Raw genomic sequence first — 24297 nt, 5'->3', positions numbered from 1 at the left:
ACAATGTACCACACCCCCATCAGACACCCAGCTCACCACACACCACTGACAGTACACAATGTACCACAGCCCAATCAGACACCCAGCACACCGCACACCACTGAAAGTACACAATGTGCCACACACCCATCAGACACCCAGCACACCGCACACCACTGACAGTACACAATGTACCACAGTCCCATCAGACGCCCAGCTCACCACACACCACTGACAGTACACAATGTACCACACCCACATCAGACACCCAGCACACCGCACACCACTGACAGTACACAATGTACCACACCCCCATCAGACACGCAGCACACCGCACACCACTGACAGTACACAATGTACCACACCCCATCAGATACCCAGCACACCACTGACAGTACACAATGTACCACACCCCCATCAGTCACCCAGCACACCACTGACAGTACACAATGTACCACATCCCCATCAGGCACCCAGCACACCACACACCACTGACAGTACACAATGTACCACAGTCCCATCAGACACCCAGCAGACCGCACACCACTGACAGTACACAATGTACCACACCCCGTCAGACGCCCAGAACACCGCACACCACTGACATTACACAATGTACCACATCCCCATCAGACACCCAGCACACCGCACACCATGACAGTACACAATGTACCACAGCCCCATCAGACACCCAGCACACCGCACACCACTGACAGTATACAATGTACCATACCCCCATCAGACACCCAGCACACCGCACACCACTGACATTACACAATGTACCACAGCCCCATCAGACACCCAGCACACCACTGACAGTACACAATGTACCACAGCCCCATCAGACACCCAGCACACCGCACACCACTGACAGACACAATGTACCACACCCCAATCAGACACCCAGCACACCGCACGCCACTGCCATCAGACACCCAGCACACCACACACCACTGACAGTACACAATGTACCATAGCCCCATCAGGCACCCAGCTCACCACACTCCACTGACTGTACACAATGTACCACACCCCCACCAGTCACCCAGCACACCGCACACCACTGACAGTACACAATGTACCACACCCCCATCAGGCACCCAGCACACAGCACACCACTGACAGTACACAATGTACCACACCCCCATCAGACACCCAGCACACCACACATCACTGACAGACACAATGTACCACACCCCCATCAGGCACCCAGCACACCGCACACCACTGACAGTACACTATGTACCACAGCCCCATCAGATACCCAGCACACTGCACACCACTGACAGTACAAAATGTACCTCAGCCCCATCAGACACCCAGCTCACTGCACACCACTGACAGTACACAATGTACCACAGCCCCATCAGACACCCTGCACACCGCACACGACTGCCAGTACACAATGTACCACAGCCCCATCAGGCACCCAGCACACCGCACACCACTGACAGTACACAATGTACCACAGCCCCATCAGGCACCCAGCACACCGCACACCACTGACAGTACACAATGTACCACAGCCCCATCAGACACCCAGCTCACTGCACACCACTGACGGTACACAATGTACCACACCCCCATCAGACACCCAGCACACCGCACTCGACTGACAATACGCAATGTACAACAGCCCCATCAGGCACCCAGCACACCGCACACCACTGACAGTGCACAATGTACCACAGCCCCATCAGACACACAGCTCACCGCACACCACAGACAGTACACAATGTACCACAGCCTCATCAGACACCCAGCACACCGCACACCACTGACAGTACACAATGTACCACACCCCCAACAGGCACGCAGCACACCACACGCCACTGACAGTACACAATGTACCCCACCCCCATCAGACACCCAGCTCAACAAACACCACTGACAGTACACAATGTACCACACCCCCATCAGACACCCAGCACACCACACACCACTGACAGTTCACAATGCACCACACCCCATCAGACACGCAGCACACCACACACCACTGACAGTACACAATGTACCGCACCCCCATCAGACACCTAGCACACCACACACCACTGAGAGTACACATTGTACCACACCCCCATGAGACACCCAGCACACCGCACACCACTGACAGTGCACAATGTACCACACCCCCATCAGGCACCCGGCACACCGCACACCACTGACAGTACACAATGTACCACACCCCCATCAGGCACCCGGCACACCGCACACCACTGACAGTACACAATGTACCACACCCCCATCAGACACCCAGCACACCGCACACCACTGACAGTACACAATGTACCACAGCCCCATCAGACACCCAGCACACCGCACACCACTGACAGTACACAATGTACAAAACCCCCATCAGGCACCCAGCACACAGCACACCACTGACAGCACACAATGTACCACAGCCCCATCAGGCACCCAGCTCACCACACTCCACTGACAGTACACAATGTACCACACCCCCATCAGACACCCAGCTCACCACACACCACTGACAGTACACAATGAACCACAGCCCCATCAGACACCCAGCACACCGCACACCACTGAAAGTACACAATGTACCACACACCCATCAGACACCCAGCACACCGCACACCACTGACAGTACACAATGTACCACAGTCCCATCAGACGCCCAGCTCACCACACACCACTGACAGTACACAATGTACCACAGTCCCATCAGGCACCCAGCTCACCACACTCCACTGACAGTACACAATGTACCACACCCCCATCAGACACGCAGCACACCGCACACCACTGACAGTACACAATGTACCACACCCCCATCAGACACCCAGCACACCGCACAACACTGACAGTACACAATGTACCACACCTCCATCAGACACGCAGCACACCGCACACCACTGACAGTACACAATGTACCACACCCCATCAGATACCCAGCACACCACTGACATTACACAATGTACCACACCACCATCAGACACCCAGCACACCACTGACAGTACACAATGTAGCACATCCCTATCAGGCACCCAGCACACCACACACCACTGACAGTACACAATGTACCACCGTCCCATCAGACACCCAGCAGACCGCACACCACTGACAGTACACAATGTACCACACCCCCATCATACACCCAGCACACCGCACACCACTGACAGTACACAATGTACCACTGCCCCATCAGACGCCCAGCACACCGCACACCACTGACAGTACACAATGTACCACACCCCGTCAGACGCCCAGAACACCGCACACCACTGACATTACACAATGTACCACATCCCCATCAGACACCCAGCACACCGCACACCATGACAGTACACAATGTACCACAGCCCCATCAGACACCCAGCACACCGCACACCACTGACAGTATACAATGTACCATACCCCCATCAGACACCCAGCACACCGCACACCACTGACATTACACAATGTACCACAGCCCCATCAGACACCCAGCACACCACTGACAGTACACAATGTACCACAGCCCCATCAGACACCCAGCACACCGCACACCACTGACAGACACAATGTACCACACCCCAATCAGACACCCAGCACACCGCACACCACTGCCATCAGACACCCAGCACACCACACACCACTGACAGTACACAATGTACCATAGCCCCATCAGGCACCCAGCTCACCACACTCCACTGACAGTACACAATGTACCACACCCCCACCAGTCACCCAGCACACCGCACACCACTGACAGTACACAATGTACCACACCCCCATCAGGCACCCAGCACACAGCACACCACTGACAGTACACAATGTACCACACCCCCATCAGACACCCAGCACACCACACATCACTGACAGACACAATGTACCACACCCCCATCAGACACCCAGCACACCACACATCACTGACAGTACACAATGTACCACACCCCCATCAGGCACCCAGCACACCGCACACCACTGACAGTACACAATGTACCACACCCCCATCAGGCACGCAGCACACCACACGCCACTGACAGTACACAATGTACCCCACCCCCATCAGGCACACAGTACACCACACACCACTGACAGTACACAATGTACCACACCCCCATCAGACACCCAGCACACCGCACACCACTGACAGTACACAATGTACCACACCCCCATCAGACAACCAGAACACCGCACACCACTGACAGTACACAATTTACCACACCCCCATCAGACACCCAGCTCACCGCACACCACTGATAGTACACAATGTACCTCAGCCCCATCAGACACCCAGCTCACTGCACACCACTGACAGTACACAATGTACCACACCCCCATCAGACACCCAGCACACTGCACACCACTGACAGTACACAATGTACCTCAGCCCCATCAGACACCCAGCTCACTGCACACCACTGACAGTACACAATGTACCACACCCCCATCAGTCACCCTGCACACCGCACACGACTGCCAGTACACAATGTACCACAGCCCCATCAGGCACCCAGCACACCGCACACCACTGACAGTACACAATGTACCACAGCCCCATCAGGCACCCAGTACACCGCACACCACTGACAGTACACAATGTACCACAGCCCCATCAGACACCCAGCTCACTGCACACCACTGACGGTACACAATGTACCACACCCCCATCAGACACCCAGCACACCGCACTCGACTGACAATACACAATGTACAACAGCCCCATCAGGCACCCAGCACACCGCACACCACTGACAGTGCACAATGTACCACAGCCCCATCAGACACACAGCTCACCGCACACCACAGACAGTACACAATGTACCACAGCCTCATCAGACACCCAGCACACCGCACACCACTGACAGTACACAATTTACCACACCCCCAACAGGCACGCAGCACACCACACGCCACTGACAGTACACAATGTACCCCACCCCCATCAGGCACACAGCACACCACACACCACTGACATTACACAATGTACCACACCCCCATCAGACACCCAGCTCAACAAACACCACTGACAGTACACAATGTACCACACCCCCATCAGACACCCAGCACACCACACACCACTGACAGTTCACAATGCACCACACCCCATCAGACACGCAGCACACCACACACCACTGACAGTACACAATGTACCGCACCCCCATCAGACACCCAGCACACCACACACCACTGAGAGTACACATTGTACCACACCCCCATGAGACACCCAGCACACCGCACACCACTGACAGTGCACAATGTACCACACCCCCATCAGGCACCCGGCACACCGCACACTACTGACAGTACACAATGTACCACACCCCCATCAGGCACCCGGCACACCGCACACCACTGACAGTACACAATGTACCACACCCCCATCAGACACCCAGCACACCGCACACCACTGACAGTACACAATGTACCACAGCCCCATCAGACACCCAGCACACCGCACACCACTGACAGTACACAATGTACAAAACCCCCATCAGGCACCCAGCACACAGCACACCACTGACAGCACACAATGTACCACAGCCCCATCAGGCACCCAGCTCACCACACTCCACTGACAGTACACAATGTACCACACCCCCATCAGACACCCAGCTCACCACACACCACTGACAGTACACAATGAACCACAGCCCCATCAGACACCCAGCACACCGCACACCAATGAAAGTACACAATGTACCACACACCCATCAGACACCCAGCACACCGCACACCACTGACAGTACACAATGTACCACAGTCCCATCAGACGCCCAGCTCACCACACACCACTGACAGTACACAATGTACCACACCCCCATCAGACACCCAGCACACCGCACACCACTGACAGTACACAATGTACCACACCCCCATCAGACACGCAGCACACCGCACACCACTGACAGTACACAATGTACCACACCCCCATCAGACACCCAGCACACCACTGACAGTACACAATGTACCACACCCCCATCAGACACCCAGCACACCACTGACAGTACACAATGTACCTCATCCCCATCAGGCACCCAGCACACCACACACCACTGACAGTACACAATGTACCACACCCCCATCATACACCCAGCACACCGCACACCACTGACAGTACACAATGTACCACTGCCCCATCAGACGCCCAGCACACCGCACACCACTGACAGTACACAATGTACCACACCCCGTCAGACGCCCAAAACACCGCACACCACTGACATTACACAATGTACCACATCCCCATCAGACACCCAGCACACCGCACACCACTGACAGTACACAATGTACCACAGCCCCATCAGGCACCCAGCACACCGCACACCACTGACAGTACACAATGTACCACACCCCCATCATACACCCAGCACACCGCACACCACTGACAGTACACAATGTACCACTGCCCCATCAGACGCCCAGCACACCGCACACCACTGACAGTACACAATGTACCACACCCCGTCAGACGCCCAGAACACCGCACACCACTGACATTACACAATGTACCACATCCCCATCAGACACCCAGCACACCGCACACCACTGACAGTACACAATGTACCACAGCCCCATCAGACACCCAGCACACAGCACACCACTGACAGTACACAATGTACCACAGCCCCATCAGGCACCCAGCACACCGCACACCACTGAAGTACACAATGTACCACAGCCCCACCAGACACCCAGCACACTGCACACCACTGACAGTACACAATGTACCTCAGGCCCATCAGACACCCAGCTCACTGCACACCACTGACAGTACACAATGTACGACACCTCCATCAGACACCCTGCACACCGCACACGACTGCCAGTACACAATGTACCACTGCCCCATCAGACGCCCAGCACACCGCACACCACTGACAGTACACAATGTACCACACCCCGTCAGACGCCCAGAACACCGCACACCCCGACATAACACAATGTACCACATCCCCATCAGACACCCAACACACCGCACACCACTGACAGTACACAATGTACCACAGCCCCATCAGGCACCCAGCACACCGCACACCACTGACAGTACACAATGTACCACACCCCCATCATACACCCAGCACACCGCACACCACTGACAGTACACAATGTACCACTGCCCCATCAGACGCCCAGCACACCGCACACCACTGACAGTACACAATGTACCACACCCCGTCAGACGCACAGAACACCGCACACCACTGACATTACACAATGTACCACATCCCCATCAGACACCCAGCACACCGCACACCACTGACAGTACACAATGTACCACAGCCCCATCAGACACCCAGCACACCGCACACCACTGACAGTATACAATGTACCACACCCCCATCAGACACCCAGCACACCGCAGACCACTGACATTACACAATGTACCACAGCCCCATCAGACGCCCAGCACACCACTGACAGTACACAATGTACCACAGCCCCATCAGACACCCAGCACACCGCACACCACTGACAGTACACAATGTACCACACCCCCATCAGACACCCAGCACACCACACACCACTGACAGTACACAATGTACCACACCCCCATCAGACACACAGCACACCGCACACCGCTGACAATACACAATGTACAACAGCCCCATCAGGCACCCAGCACACCGCACACCACTGACAGTGCACAATGTACCACAGCCCCATCAGACACACAGCTCACCGCACACCACAGACAGTACACAATGTACCACAGCCTCATCAGACACCCAGCACACCGCACACCACTGACAGTACACAATTTACCACACCCCCAACAGGCACGCAGCACACCACACGCCACTGACAGTACACAATGTACCCCACCCCCATCAGGCACACAGCACACCACACACCACTGACATTACACAATGTACCACACCCCCATCAGACACCCAGCTCAACAAACACCACTGACAGTACACAATGTACCACACCCCCATCAGACACCCAGCACACCACACACCACTGACAGTTCACAATGCACCACACCCCATCAGACACGCAGCACACCACACACCACTGACAGTACACAATGTACCGCACCCCCATCAGACACCCAGCACACCACACACCACTGAGAGTACACATTGTACCACACCCCCATGAGACACCCAGCACACCGCACACCACTGACAGTGCACAATGTACCACACCCCCATCAGGCACCCGGCACACCGCACACCACTGACAGTACACAATGTACCACACCCCCATCAGGCACCCGGCACACCGCACACCACTGACAGTACACAATGTACCACACCCCCATCAGACACCCAGCACACCGCACACCACTGACAGTACACAATGTACCACAGCCCCATCAGACACCCAGCACACCGCACACCACTGACAGTACACAATGTACAAAACCCCCATCAGGCACCCAGCACACAGCACACCACTGACAGCACACAATGTACCACAGCCCCATCAGGCACCCAGCTCACCACACTCCACTGACAGTACACAATGTACCACAACCCCATCAGACACCCAGCTCACCACACACCACTGACAGTACACAATGAACCACAGCCCCATCAGACACCCAGCACACCGCACACCACTGAAAGTACACAATGTACCACACACCCATCAGACACCCAGCACACCGCACACCACTGACAGTACACAATGTACCACAGTCCCATCAGACGCCCAGCTCACCACACACCACTGACAGTACACAATGTACCACACCCCCATCAGACACCCAGCACACCGCACACCACTGACAGTACACAATGTACCACACCCCCATCAGACACGCAGCACACCGCACACCACTGACAGTACACAATGTACCACACCCCCATCAGACACCCAGCACACCACTGACAGTACACAATGTACCACACCCCCATCAGACACCCAGCACACCACTGACAGTACACAATGTACCTCATCCCCATCAGGCACCCAGCACACCACACACCACTGACAGTACACAATGTACCACACCCCCATCATACACCCAGCACACCGCACACCACTGACAGTACACAATGTACCACTGCCCCATCAGACGCCCAGCACACCGCACACCACTGACAGTACACAATGTACCACACCCCGTCAGACGCCCAAAACACCGCACACCACTGACATTACACAATGTACCACATCCCCATCAGACACCTAGCACACCGCACACCACTGACAGTACACAATGTACCACAGCCCCATCAGGCACCCAGCACACCGCACACCACTGACAGTACACAATGTACCACACCCCAATCATACACCCAGCACACCGCACACCACTGACAGTACACAATGTACCACTGCCCCATCAGACGCCCAGCACACCGCACACCACTGACAGTACACAATGTACCACACCCCGTCAGACGCCCAGAACACCGCACACCACTGACATTACACAATGTACCACATCCCCATCAGACACCCAGCACACCGCACACCACTGACAGTACACAATGTACCACAGCCCCATCAGACACCCAGCACACCGCACACCACTGACAGTACACAATGTACTACAGCCCCATCAGGCATCCAGCACACCGCACACCACTGAAGTACACAATGTACCACAGCCCCACCAGACACCCAGCACACTGCACACCACTGACAGTACACAATGTACCTCAGCCCCATCAGACACCCAGCTCACTGCACACCACTGACAGTACACAATGTACGACACCTCCATCAGACACCCTGCACACCGCACACGACTGCCAGTACACAATGTACCACAGCCCCATCAGGCACCCAGCACACCACTGACAGTACACAATGTACCACAGCCCCATCAGGCACCCAGCACACCGCACACCACTGACAGTACCCAATGTACGACACCCCCATCATACACCCAGCACACCGCACACCACTGACAGTACACAATGTACCACTGCCCCATCAGACGCCCAGCACACCGCACACCACTGACAGTACACAATGTACCACACCCCGTCAGACGCCCAGAACACCGCACACCCCGACATAACACAATGTACCACATCCCCATCAGACACCCAACACACCGCACACCACTGACAGTACACAATGTACCACAGCCCCATCAGGCACCCAGCACACCGCACACCACTGACAGTACACAATGTACCACACCCCCATCATACACCCAGCACACCGCACACCACTGACAGTACACAATGTACCACTGCCCCATCAGACGCCCAGCACACCGCACACCACTGACAGTACACAATGTACCACACCCCGTCAGACGCACAGAACACCGCACACCACTGACATTACACAATGTACCACATCCCCATCAGACACCCAGCACACCGCACACCACTGACAGTACACAATGTACCACAGCCCCATCAGACACCCAGCACACCGCACACCACTGACAGTATACAATGTACCACACCCCCATCAGACACCCAGCACACCGCAGACCACTGACATTACACAATGTACCACAGCCCCATCAGACGCCCAGCACACCACTGACAGTACACAATGTACCACAGCCCCATCAGACACCCAGCACACCGCACACCACTGACAGTACACAATGTACCACACCCCCATCAGACACCCAGCACACCACACACCACTGACAGTACACAATGTACCACACCCCCATCAGACACACAGCACACCGCACACCGCTGACAGTACACAATGTACCACACCCCCATCAGACACCCGGCACTCCGCACACCACTGACAGTACACAATGTACCACAGCCCCATCAGACACCCAGCTCACCGCACATCACTGACAGTACACAATGTACCACACCCCCGTCAGACAACCAGAACACCGCACACCACTGACAGTACACAATTTACCTCACCCCCATCAGGCACCCAGCACACCGCACACCACTGACAGTACACAATGTACAACACCCCCATTAGACACCCAGAACACCACTGACAGTACACAATGTACCACACCCCCATCAGACACCCAGCGCACCGCACACCACTGACAGTACACAATGTACCACACGCCATCAGACACACAGCACACCGCACACCACTGACAGTACACAATGCACCACACCCCCATCAGACACCCAGCGCACCGCACACCACTGACAGTACACAATGTACCACACCCCCGTCAGACAACCAGAACACCGCACACCACTGACAGTACACAATGTACCACAGCCCCATCAGGCACCCAGCACACCGCACACCACTGACAGTACACTATGTACCACAGCCCCATCAGACACCCAGCACACTGCACACCACTGACAGTACACAATGTACCTCAGCCCCATCAGACACCCAGCTCACTGCACACCACTGACAGTACACAATGTACCACACCCCCATCAGACACCCTGCACACCGCACACGACTGCCAGTACACAATGTACCACAGCCCCATCAGGCACCCAGCACACCGCACACCACTGACAGTACACAATGTACCACAGCCCCATCAGGCACCCAGCACACCGCACACCACTGACAGTACACAATGTACCACAGCCCCATCAGACACCCAGCTCACTGCACACCACTGACGGTACACAATGTACCACACCCCCAACAGGCACGCAGCACACCACACGCCACTGACAGTACACAATGTACCCCACCCCCATCAGGCACACAGCACACCACACACCACTGACATTACACAATGTACCACACCCCCATCAGACACCCAGCTCAACAAACACCACTGACAGTACACAATGTACCACACCCCCATCAGACACCCAGCACACCACACACCACTGACAGTTCACAATGCACCACACCCCATCAGACACGCAGCACACCACACACCACTGACAGTACACAATGTACCGCACCCCCATCAGACACCCAGCGCACCACACACCACTGAGAGTACACATTGTACCACACCCCCATGAGACACCCAGCACACCGCACACCACTGACAGTGCACAATGTACCACACCCCCATCAGGTACCCGGCACACCGCACACCACTGACAGTACACAATGTACCACACCCCCATCAGGCAACCGGCACACCGCACACCACTGACAGTACACAATGTACCACACCCCCATCAGACACCCAGCACACCGCACACCACTGACAGTACACAATGTACCACAGCCCCATCAGACACCCAGCACACCGCACACCACTGACAGTACACAATGTACAAAACCCCCATCAGGCACCCAGCACACAGCACACCACTGACAGCACACAATGTACCACAGCCCCATCAGGCACCCAGCTCACCACACTCCACTGACAGTACACAATGTACCACACCCCCATCAGACACCCAGCTCACCACACACCACTGACAGTACACAATGTACCACAGCCCCATCAGACACCCAGCACACCGCACACCACTGAAAGTACACAATGTACCACACACCCATCAGACACCCAGCACACCGCACACCACTGACAGTACACAATGTACCACAGTCCCATCAGACGCCCAGCTCACCACACACCACTGACAGTACACAATGTACCACACCCCCATCAGACACCCAGCACACCGCACACCACTGACAGTACACAATGTACCACACCCCCATCAGACACGCAGCACACCGCAAACCACTGACAGTACACAATGTACCACACCCCCATCAGACACCCAGCACACCACTGACAGTACACAATGTACCACACCCCCATCAGACACCCAGCACATCACTGACAGTACACAATGTACCTCATCCCCATCAGGCACCCAGCACACCACACACCACTGACAGTACACAATGTACCACATCCCCATCATACACCCAGCACACCGCACACCACTGACAGTACACAATGTACCACTGCCCCATCAGACGCCCAGCACACCGCACACCACTGACAGTACACAATGTACCACACCCCGTCAGACGCCCAGAACACCGCACACCACTGACATTACACAATGTACCACATCCCCATCAGACACCCAGCAAACCGCACACCACTGACAGTACACAATGTACCACAGCCCCTTCAGACACCCAGCACACCGCACACCACTGACAGTACACAATGTACCACAGCCCCATCAGGCACCCAGCACACCGCACACCACTGAAGTACACAATGTACCACAGCCCCACCAGACACCCAGCACATGCACACCACTGACAGTACACAATGTACCTCAGCCCCATCAGACACCCAGCTCACTGCACACCACTGACAGTACACAATGTACCACACCCCCATCAGACACCCTGCACACCGCACACGACTGCCAGTACACAATGTACCACAGCCCCATCAGGCACCCAGCACACCACTGACAGTACACAATGTACCACAGCCCCATCAGGCACCCAGCACACCGCACACCACTGACAGTACACAATGTACCACACCCCCATCATACACCCAGCACACCGCACACCACTGACAGTACACAATGTACCACTGCCCCATCAGACGCCCAGCACACCGCACACCACTGACAGAACACAATGTACCACACCCCGTCAGACGCCCAGAACACCGCACACCACTGACAGTACACAATGTACCACACCCCCATCATACACCCAGCACACCGCACACCACTGACTGTACACAATGTACCACTGCCCCATCAGACGCCCAGCACACCGCACACCACTGACAGTACACAATGAACCACACCCCGTCAGACGCACAGAACACCGCACACCACTGACATTACACAATGTACCACATCCCCATCAGACACCCAGCACACCGCACACCACTGACAGTACACAATGTACCACAGCCCCATCAGACACCCAGCACACCGCACACCACTGACAGTATACAATGTACCACACCCCCATCAGACACCCAGCACACCGCAGACCACTGACATTACACAATGTACCACAGCCCCATCAGACACCCAGCACACCACTGACAGTACACAATGTACCACAGCCCCATCAGACACCCTGCACACCGCACACCACTGACAGTACACAATGTACCACACCCCCATCAGACACCCAGCACACCACACACCACTGACAGTACACAATGTACCACACCCCCATCAGACACCCAGCACACCGCACACCACTGACAGTACACAATGTACCACACCCCCATCAGACACCCAGCGCACCGCACACCACTGACAGTACACAATGTACCACACCCCCATCAGACACCCAGCACACCGCACACCGCTGACAGTACACAATGTACCACAGCCCCATCAGACACCCAGCTCACCGCACACCACTGACAGTACACAATGCACAACACCCCCATTAGACACCCAGCACACCACTGACAGTACACAATGTACCACACCCCCATCAGACACCCAGCGCACCGCACACCACTGACAGTACACAATGTACCACACCCCATCAGACACACAGCATACCGCACACCACTGACAGTACACAATGTACCACACCCCCATCAGACACCCAGCGCACCGCACACCACTGACAGTACACAATGTACCACACCCCCATCAGGCACCCAGCACACCGCACACCACTGACAGTACACAATGTACCACAGCCCCATCAGGCACCCAGCACACCGCACACCACTGAAGTACACAATGTACCACAGCCCCACCAGACACCCAGCACACTGCACACCACTGACAGTACACAATGTACCACAGCCCCATCAGACACACAGCTCACCGCACACCACAGACAGTACACAATATACCACAGCCTCATCAGACACCCAGCACACCGCACACCACTGACAGTACACAATGTACCACACCCCCATCAGGCACGCAGCACACCACACGCCACTGACAGTACACAATGTACCCCACCCCCATCAGGCGCACAGCACACCACACACCACTGACAGTACACAATGTACCACACCCCCATCAGACACCCAGCACACCGCACATCAATGACAGTACACAATGTACCACACCCAATCAGATACCCAGCACACCGCACACCACTGACAGTACACAATGTACCACACCCCCATCAGACACCCAGCACACCGCACACCACTGACATTACACAATGTACCACACCCCCATCAAACACCCAGCTCAACAAACACCACTGACAGTACACAATGTACCACACCCCCATCAGCCACCCAGCACACCACACACCACTGACAGTTCACAATGTACCACACCCCATCAGACATGCAGCACACCACACACCACTGACAGTACACAATGTACCGCACCCCCATCAGACACCCAGCACACCACACACCACTGAGAGTACACATTGTACCACACCCCCATGAGACACCCAGCACACCGCACACCACTGACAGTGCACAATGTACCACACCCCCATCAGGCACCCGGCACACCGCACACCACTGACAGTACACAATGTACCACACCCCCATCAGGCACCCGGCACACCGCACACCACTGACAGTACACAATGTACCACACCCCCATCAGACACCCAGCACACCGCACACCACTGACAGTACACAATGTACCACAGCCCCATCAGACACCCAGCACACCACACACCAATGACAGTACACAATGTACAAAACCCCCATCAGGCACCCAGCACACAGCACACCACTGACAGCACACAATGTACCACAGTCCCATCAGGCACCCAGCTCACCACACTCCACTGACAGTACACAATGTACCACACCCCCATCAGACACGCAGCACACCGCACACCACTGAGAGTACACAATGTACCACACCCCCATCAGACACCCAGCACACCGCACAACACTGACAGTACACAATGTACCACACCCCCATCAGACACGCAGCACACCGCACACCACTGACAGTACACAATGTACCACACCCCATCAGATACCCAAAACACCACTGACAGTACACAATGTACCACACCCCCATCAGACACCCAGCACACCACTGACAGTACAAAATGTACCACATCCCCATCAGGCACCCAGCACACCACACACCACTGACAGTACACAATGTACCACACCCCCATCAGACACCCAGCACACCGCACACCACTGACAGTACACAATGTACCACACCCCCATCATACACCCAGCACACCGCACACCACTGACAGTACACAATGTACCACTGCCCCATCAGACGCCCAGCACACCGCACACCACTGACAGTACACAATGTACCACACCCCGTCAGACGGCCAGAACACCGCACACCACTGACATTACACAATGTACCACATCCCCATCAGACACCCAGCACACCACACACCATGACAGTACACAATGTACCACAGCCCCATCAGACACCCAGCACACCGCACACCACTGACAGTATACAATGTACCATACCCCCATCAGACACCCAGCACACCGCACACCACTGACATTACACAATGTACCACAGCCCCATCAGACACCCAGCACACCACTGACAGTACACAATGTACCACAGCCCCATCAGACACCCAGCACACCGCACACCACTGACAGACACAATGTACCACACCCCAATCAGACACCCAGCACACCGCACACCACTGACAGTACACAATGTACCACAGCCCCATCAGACACACAGCTCACCGCACACCACTGACAGTACACAATGTACCACACCGCCATCAGGCACCCAGCACACCACACACCACTGACAGTACACAATTTACCACACCCCCATCAGACACCCAGCTCAACAAACACCACTGACAGTTCAGAATGTACCACAGCACCATTAGACAACCAGCTCACCGCACACCACTGACAATACACAATGTACCACACCCCCATCAGACACCCAGCACACCGCACACCACTGACAATACACAATGTACCACACCCCCATTAGACACCCAGCACACAGCACACCACTGACAGTACACTATGTACCACAGCCCCATCAGACACCAAGCGCACCGCACACCACTGACAGTACACTATGTACCACAGCCCCATCAGACAGCCAGCGCACCGCACACCACTGACAGTACACAATGTACCACAGCCCCATCAGGCACCCAGCTCACCACACACCACTGACAGTACACAATGTACCAAACCCCCATCAGGCACCCAGCACACCACACACCACTGACAGTGCACAATGTACCACACCCCCATCAGGCACACGGCACACCGCACACCACTAACAGTACACAATGTACCACACCACCATCAGACACTCAGCACACCACACACCAATGACAGTATACAATGTACAAAACCCCCATCAGGCACCCAGCACACAACACACCACTGACAGCACACAAAGTACCACATCCCCATCAGGCACCCAGCACACCGCACACCACTGACAGTACACAATGCCCCACACCCCCATCAGACACCCAGCACACCACACACCACTGACAGTACACAATGTCCCAGACCCCCATCAGACACCCAGCACACCACACACCACTGACAGTACACAATGTACCATAGCCCCATCAGGCACCCAGCTCACCACACTCCACTGACAGTACACAATGTACCACACCCCCACCAGTCACCCAGCACACCGCACACCACTGACAGTACACAATGTACCACACCCCCATCAGGCACCCAGCACACAGCACACCACTGACAGTACACAATGTACCACACCCCCATCAGACACCCAGCACACCACACACCACTGACAGACACAATGTACCACACCCCCATCAGACAACCAGCACACCACACACCACTGACAGTACACAATGTACCACACCCCCATCAGGCACCCAGCACACCACACACCACTGACAGTACACAATGTCCCACACCCCCATCAGACACCCAGCACACCACACACCACTGACAGTACACAATGCACCACAGCCCCATCAGGCACCCAGCTCACCACACTCCACTGACAGTACACAATGTACCACACCCCCACCAGTCACCCAGCACACCGCACACCACTGACAGTACGAAATGTACCACACCCCCATCAGACACCCAGCACACCGCACACCACTGACAGTACACAATGTACCGTACCCCCATCAGACACCCAGCACACCGCCCACCACTGACAGTACACAATGTACCACAGCCCCATCAGACACCCAGCACACCGCACACCACTGACAGTACACAATGTACCACACACCCATCAGACACCCAGCACCCCGCATACCACTGACAGTACACAATGTACCACAGCCCCATCAGACACCAAGCACACCGCACACCACTGACAGTACACAATGTACTACACCCCCATCAGACACCCAGCACACCGCACACCACTGACAGTACACAATGTACCACACCCCCATCAGACACCCAGCACACCACACACCACTGACAGTACACAATGTACCACAGCCCCATCAGACACCCAGCTCACCGCACACCACTGACAGTAAACAAAGTACCACAGCCCCATCAGACAACCAGCTCACCACACTCCACTGACAGTACACAATGTACCACAGACCCATCAGACACCCAGCACACCGCACAACACTGACAGTACACAACGTACCACACACCCATCAGACACCCAGCACACCGCACACCACTGACAGTACACAATGTACCACAGCCCCATCAGACACCCAGCACACCGCACACCACTGACTGTACACAATGAACCACTGCCCCATCAGACACCCAGCACACCACACACCACTGACAGTACACAATGTACCACAGCCCCATCAGACACCCATCACACCGCACACCACTGACAGCACACAATGTACCACACCCCCTCAGGCACCCAGCTCACTACACACCACTGACAGTGCACAATGTACCACAGCCCCATCAGGCACACAGCACACCACACACCATTGACAGTACACAATGTACCACAGTCCCATCAGACACCCAGCTCACCGCACACCACTGACAGTACACAATGTACCACACCCCCATCAGACACCCAGCACACCACTGACAGTACACAATGTACCACACCCCCATCAGACACCCGGCACACCGCACACCACTGACAGTACACAATGTACCACACCCCCATCAGACACCCAGCACACCGCACACCACTGACAGTACACAATGTACCACAGCCCAATCAGACACCCAGCACACCACACACCACTAACAGACACAATGTACCCCACCCCCATCAGACACCCAGCACACCGTACACCACTGACAGTACACAATGTACCACACCCCCATCAGGCACCCGGCACACCGCGCACCACTGACGGTACACAATGTACCACAGCCCCATCAGACACCCAGCACACCACACACCAATGACAGTATACAATGTACAAAACCCCCATCAGGCACCCAGCACACAGCACACCACTGACAGCACACAAAGTACCACACCTCCATCAGGCACCCAGCACACCGCACACCACTGACAGTACACAATGCCACACACCCCCATCAGACACCCAGCACACCACACACCACTGACAGTACACAATGTCCCAGACCCCCATCAGACACCCAGCACACCACACACCACAGACAGTACACAATGTACCACACCCCCATCATACACCCAGCACACTACACACCACTGACAGTACACAATGTACCACAGCCCCATCAGACACCCAGCACACCGCACACATCTGACAGTACACAATGTACCACATCCCCATCAGGCACCCAGCACACCGCACACCTCTGACAGTACACAATGTACATAGAACATAGAACATAGAACAATGCAGCGCAGTACAGGCCCTTCGGCCCACGATGTTGCACCGAAACAAAAGCCATCCAACCTACACTATGCCATTATCATCCATATGTTTATCCAATAAACTTTTAAATGCCCTCAATGTTGGCGAGTTCACCACTGTAGCAGGTAGGCCGTTCCACGGCCTCACTACTCTTTGCGTAAAGAACCTACCTCTGACCTCTGTCCTATATCTATTACCCCTCAGTTTAAAGTTATGTCCCCTCTTACCAGCCATATCCATCCGCGGGAGAAGGCACTCACTGTCCACCCTATCCAACCCCCTGATCATTTTGTATGCCTCTATTAAGTCTCCTCTTAACCTTCTTCTCTCCAACGAAAACAACCTCAAGTCCATCAGCCTTTCCTCATAAGATTTTCCCTCCATACAAGGCAACATCCTGGTAAATCTGCTCTGCACCCGCTCCAAAGCCTCCACGTCCTTCCTATAATGCGGTGACCAGAACTGTACGCAATACTCCAAATGCGGCCGTACCAGAGTTCTGTACAGCTGCAACATGACCTCCCGACTCCGGAACTCAATCCCTCTACCAATAAAGGCCAACACTCCATAGGCCTTCTTCACAACCCTATCAACCTGGGTGGCAACTTTCAGGGATCTATGTACATGGACACCTAGATCCCTCTGCTCATCCACACTTTCAAGAACTTTACCATTAGCCAAATATTCCGCATTCCTGTTATTCCTTCCAAAGTGAATCACCTCACACTTCTCTACATTAAACTCCATGTGCCACCTCTCGGCCCAGCTCTGCAGCTTATCTATATCCCTCTGTAATCTGCTACATCCTTCCACACTATCGACAACACCACCGACTTTAGTATCGTCTGCAACTTTACTCACCCACCCTTCTGCGCCTTCCTCTAGGTCATTGATAAAAATGACAAACAGCAACGGCCCCAGAACAGATCCTTGTGGTACTCCACTTGTGACGGTACTCCATTCTGAACATTTCCAATCAACCACCACCCTCTGTCTTCTTTCAGCTAGCCAATTTCTGATCCACATCTCTAAATCACACTCAATCCCCAGCCTCCGTATTTTTTGCAATAGCCTACCGTGGGGAACCTTATCAAACGCTTTGCTGAAATCCATATACACCACATCAACTGCTCAACCCTCGTCTACCTGTTCAGTCACCTTCTCAAAGAACTCAATAAGGTTTGTGAGGCATGACCTACCCTTCACAAAGCCATGCTGACTATCCCTGACCCAGCACACCACACACCACTGACATTGCAAAATGTACCAGACCCCCATCAGACACCAAGGACACCGCACACCACTGACAGTGCACGATGTACCACACCCCCATCAGATACCCAGCACACCACACACCACTGACAGTACACAATGTACCACACCCCCTTCAGACACCCGGCACACCGCACGCCACTGTCAGTGCACAATGTACCACACCCCCATCAGATACGCAGCACACCGCACACCACTGACAGTACACAATGTACCACACCCCCATCAGACACCCAGCACACCGCACACCACTGTTAGGACACACTGTATCAAAGCCCCATCAGGCACCCAGCTCACCACACACCACTGACAGTACACAATGTACGACAGCCCCATCAGGCACCCAGCTCACTTCACACCACTGACAGTACACAATGTACCACAGCCCCATCAGACACCCAGCACACCACACACCACTGAAAGTACACAATGTACCACACCCCCATCAGGCACCCAGCACACCGGACACCACTGACAGTACATAATGTACCACAGCCCCATCAGACACCCAGCACACCACACACCACTGACAGTACACAATGTACCACAGCCACATCAGACACCCAGCACACCACACATCACTGACAGTACACAATGTACCACACCCCCATCAGACACACAGCTCAGCGCACACTACTGACAGTGCACACTGTATCACATCCCCATCAGACACCCAGCACACCGCACACCACTGACAGTACACAATGTACCACATCCCCATCAGGCACCCAGCACACCGCACACCACTGACAGTACACAATGTACCACAGCCCCATCAGACACTAAGAACACAGCACACCACTGACAGTACACAATGTATCACATCCCCATCAGGCACCCAGCACACCGCACACCACTGACAGTACACAATGTACCACAGCCCCATCAGGCACTCAGCACACCGCACACCACTGACAGTACACAATGTACCACACCCCATCAGACACACAGCACACCGCACACCACTGACAGTACACAATGTACCACACCCCCATCAGGCACTCAGCACACCGCACACCACTGACAGTACACAATGTACCACAGCCCCATCAGGCACCCAGCTCACCACACTCCACTGACAGTACACAACGTACCAAACCCCCATCAGTCACCCAGCACACCGCACACCACTGACAGTACACAATGTCCCACAGCCCCATCAGACACCCAGCACAACGCACACCACTGACAGTACACAATGTACCACAACCCCATCAGACACCCAGCGCACCGCACACCACTGACAGTACACAATGTACCACAGCCCCATCAGACACCAAGCACAACGCACACCACTGACAGTACACAATGTACCACGCCCCCATCAGGCACCCGGAACACTGCACACCACTGACAGTACACAATGTACCACACACCCATCAGACACCCAGCACACCGCATACCACTGACAGTTCACAATGTACCACAGCCCCATCAGACACCCAGCACACCACACACCACTGACAGTACACAATGTACCACACCCCCATCAGACACCCAGCACAACGCACACCACTGACAGTACACAATGTACCACAGCCCCATCAGACACCCAGCACACCGCACACCACTGACAGTACACAATGTACCACAGCCCGCTCCGACACCCAGCTCACTGCACACCACTGACGGTACACAATGTACCACACCCCCATCAGACACCCAGCACACCGCACACTAATGACAGTACACAATGTACCACAGCCCCATCAGGAACCCAGCACACCGCACACCACTGACAGTACACAATGTACCACACCCCCATCAGACACCCAGCACACCACACACCACTGACAGTACACAATGTACCACACCCCCATCAGGCACCCCGCACACCACTAACAGTACACAATGTACCACAGCCTCATCAGGCACCCAGCACACCACTGACAGTACACAATGTACCACACACCCATCAGACACCCAGCTCAACAAACACCACTGACAGTACACAATGTACCACACCCCCATCAGGCACCCAGCACACTACACACCACTGACAGTTCACAATGTACCACACCCCCATCAGACACGCAGCACACCACACACCACTGACAGTACAGAATGTAGTACACCCCCATGAGACACCCAGCACACCACACACCACTGACAGTACACAATGTACCTCACCCCCATCAGGCACCCAGCTCACCACACACCACTGACAGTACACAATGTACCACAGCGACATTAGACACCCAGCTCACCACACACCACTGACAGTACACAATGTACCACACCCCCATCAGGCACCCAGCACACCACACACCACTGACAGTACAAAATGTACCACACCCCCATCAGACACCCAGCACACCACACACCACTGACAGTGCACAATGTACCACACCCCCATCAGACACCCAGCACACCGCACACCACTGACAATACACAATGTACCACACCCCCATTAGACACCCAGCACACAGCACACCACTGACAGTACACAATGTACCACAGCCCCATCAGGCACCCAGCTCACCACACACCACTGACAGTACACAATGTACCAAACCCCCATCAGTCACCCAGCACACCACACACCACTGACAGTGCACAATGCACCACACCCCCATCAGGCACACGGCACACCGCACACCACTAACAGTACACAATGTACCACACCCCCATCAGACACTCAGCACACCACACACCAATGACAGTATACAATGTACAAAACCCCCATCAGGCACCCAGCACACAACACACCACTGACAGCACACAAAGTACCACACCCCCATCAGGCACCCAGCACACCGCACACCACTGACAGTACACAATGCCCCACACCCCCATCAGACACCCAGCACACCACTGACAGTACACAATGTCCCAGACCCCCATCAGACACCCAGCACACCACACACCACTGACAGTACACAATGTACCATAGCCCCATCAGGCACCCAGCTCACCACACTCCACTGACAGTACACAATGTACCACACCCCCACCAGACACCCAGCACACCGCACACCACTGACAGTACACAATGTACCACACCCCCATCAGGCACCCAGCACACAGCACACCACTGACAGTACACAATGTACCACACCCCCATCAGACACCCAGCACACCACACACCACTGACAGACACAATGTACCACATCCCCATCAGACACCCAGCACACCACACACCACTGACAGTACACAATGTACCACACCCCCATCAGGCACCCAGCACACCGCACACCACTGACAGTACACAATGTCCCACACCCCCATCAGACACCCAGCACACCACACACCACTGACAGTACACAATGCACCACAGCCCCATCAGGCACCCAGCTCACCACACTCCACTGACAGTACACAATGTACCACACCCCCACCAGTCACCCAGCACTCCGCACACCACTGACAGTACACAATGTACCACACCCCCATCAGACACCCAGCACACCGCACACCACTGACAGTACACAATGTACCGTACCCCCATCAGACACCCAGCACACCGCCCACCACTGACAGTACACAATGTACCACAGCCCCATCAGACACCCAGCACACCGCACACCACTGACAGTACACAATGTACCACACACCCATCAGACACCCAGCACCCCGCATACCACTGACAGT

This window comes from Scyliorhinus torazame, chromosome 20 (assembly GCF_047496885.1).
Source record: "Scyliorhinus torazame isolate Kashiwa2021f chromosome 20, sScyTor2.1, whole genome shotgun sequence".
In the NCBI taxonomy this organism is placed as follows: domain Eukaryota; kingdom Metazoa; phylum Chordata; class Chondrichthyes; order Carcharhiniformes; family Scyliorhinidae; genus Scyliorhinus; species Scyliorhinus torazame.
Note: the sequence above shows the minus strand (reverse complement) of the source record.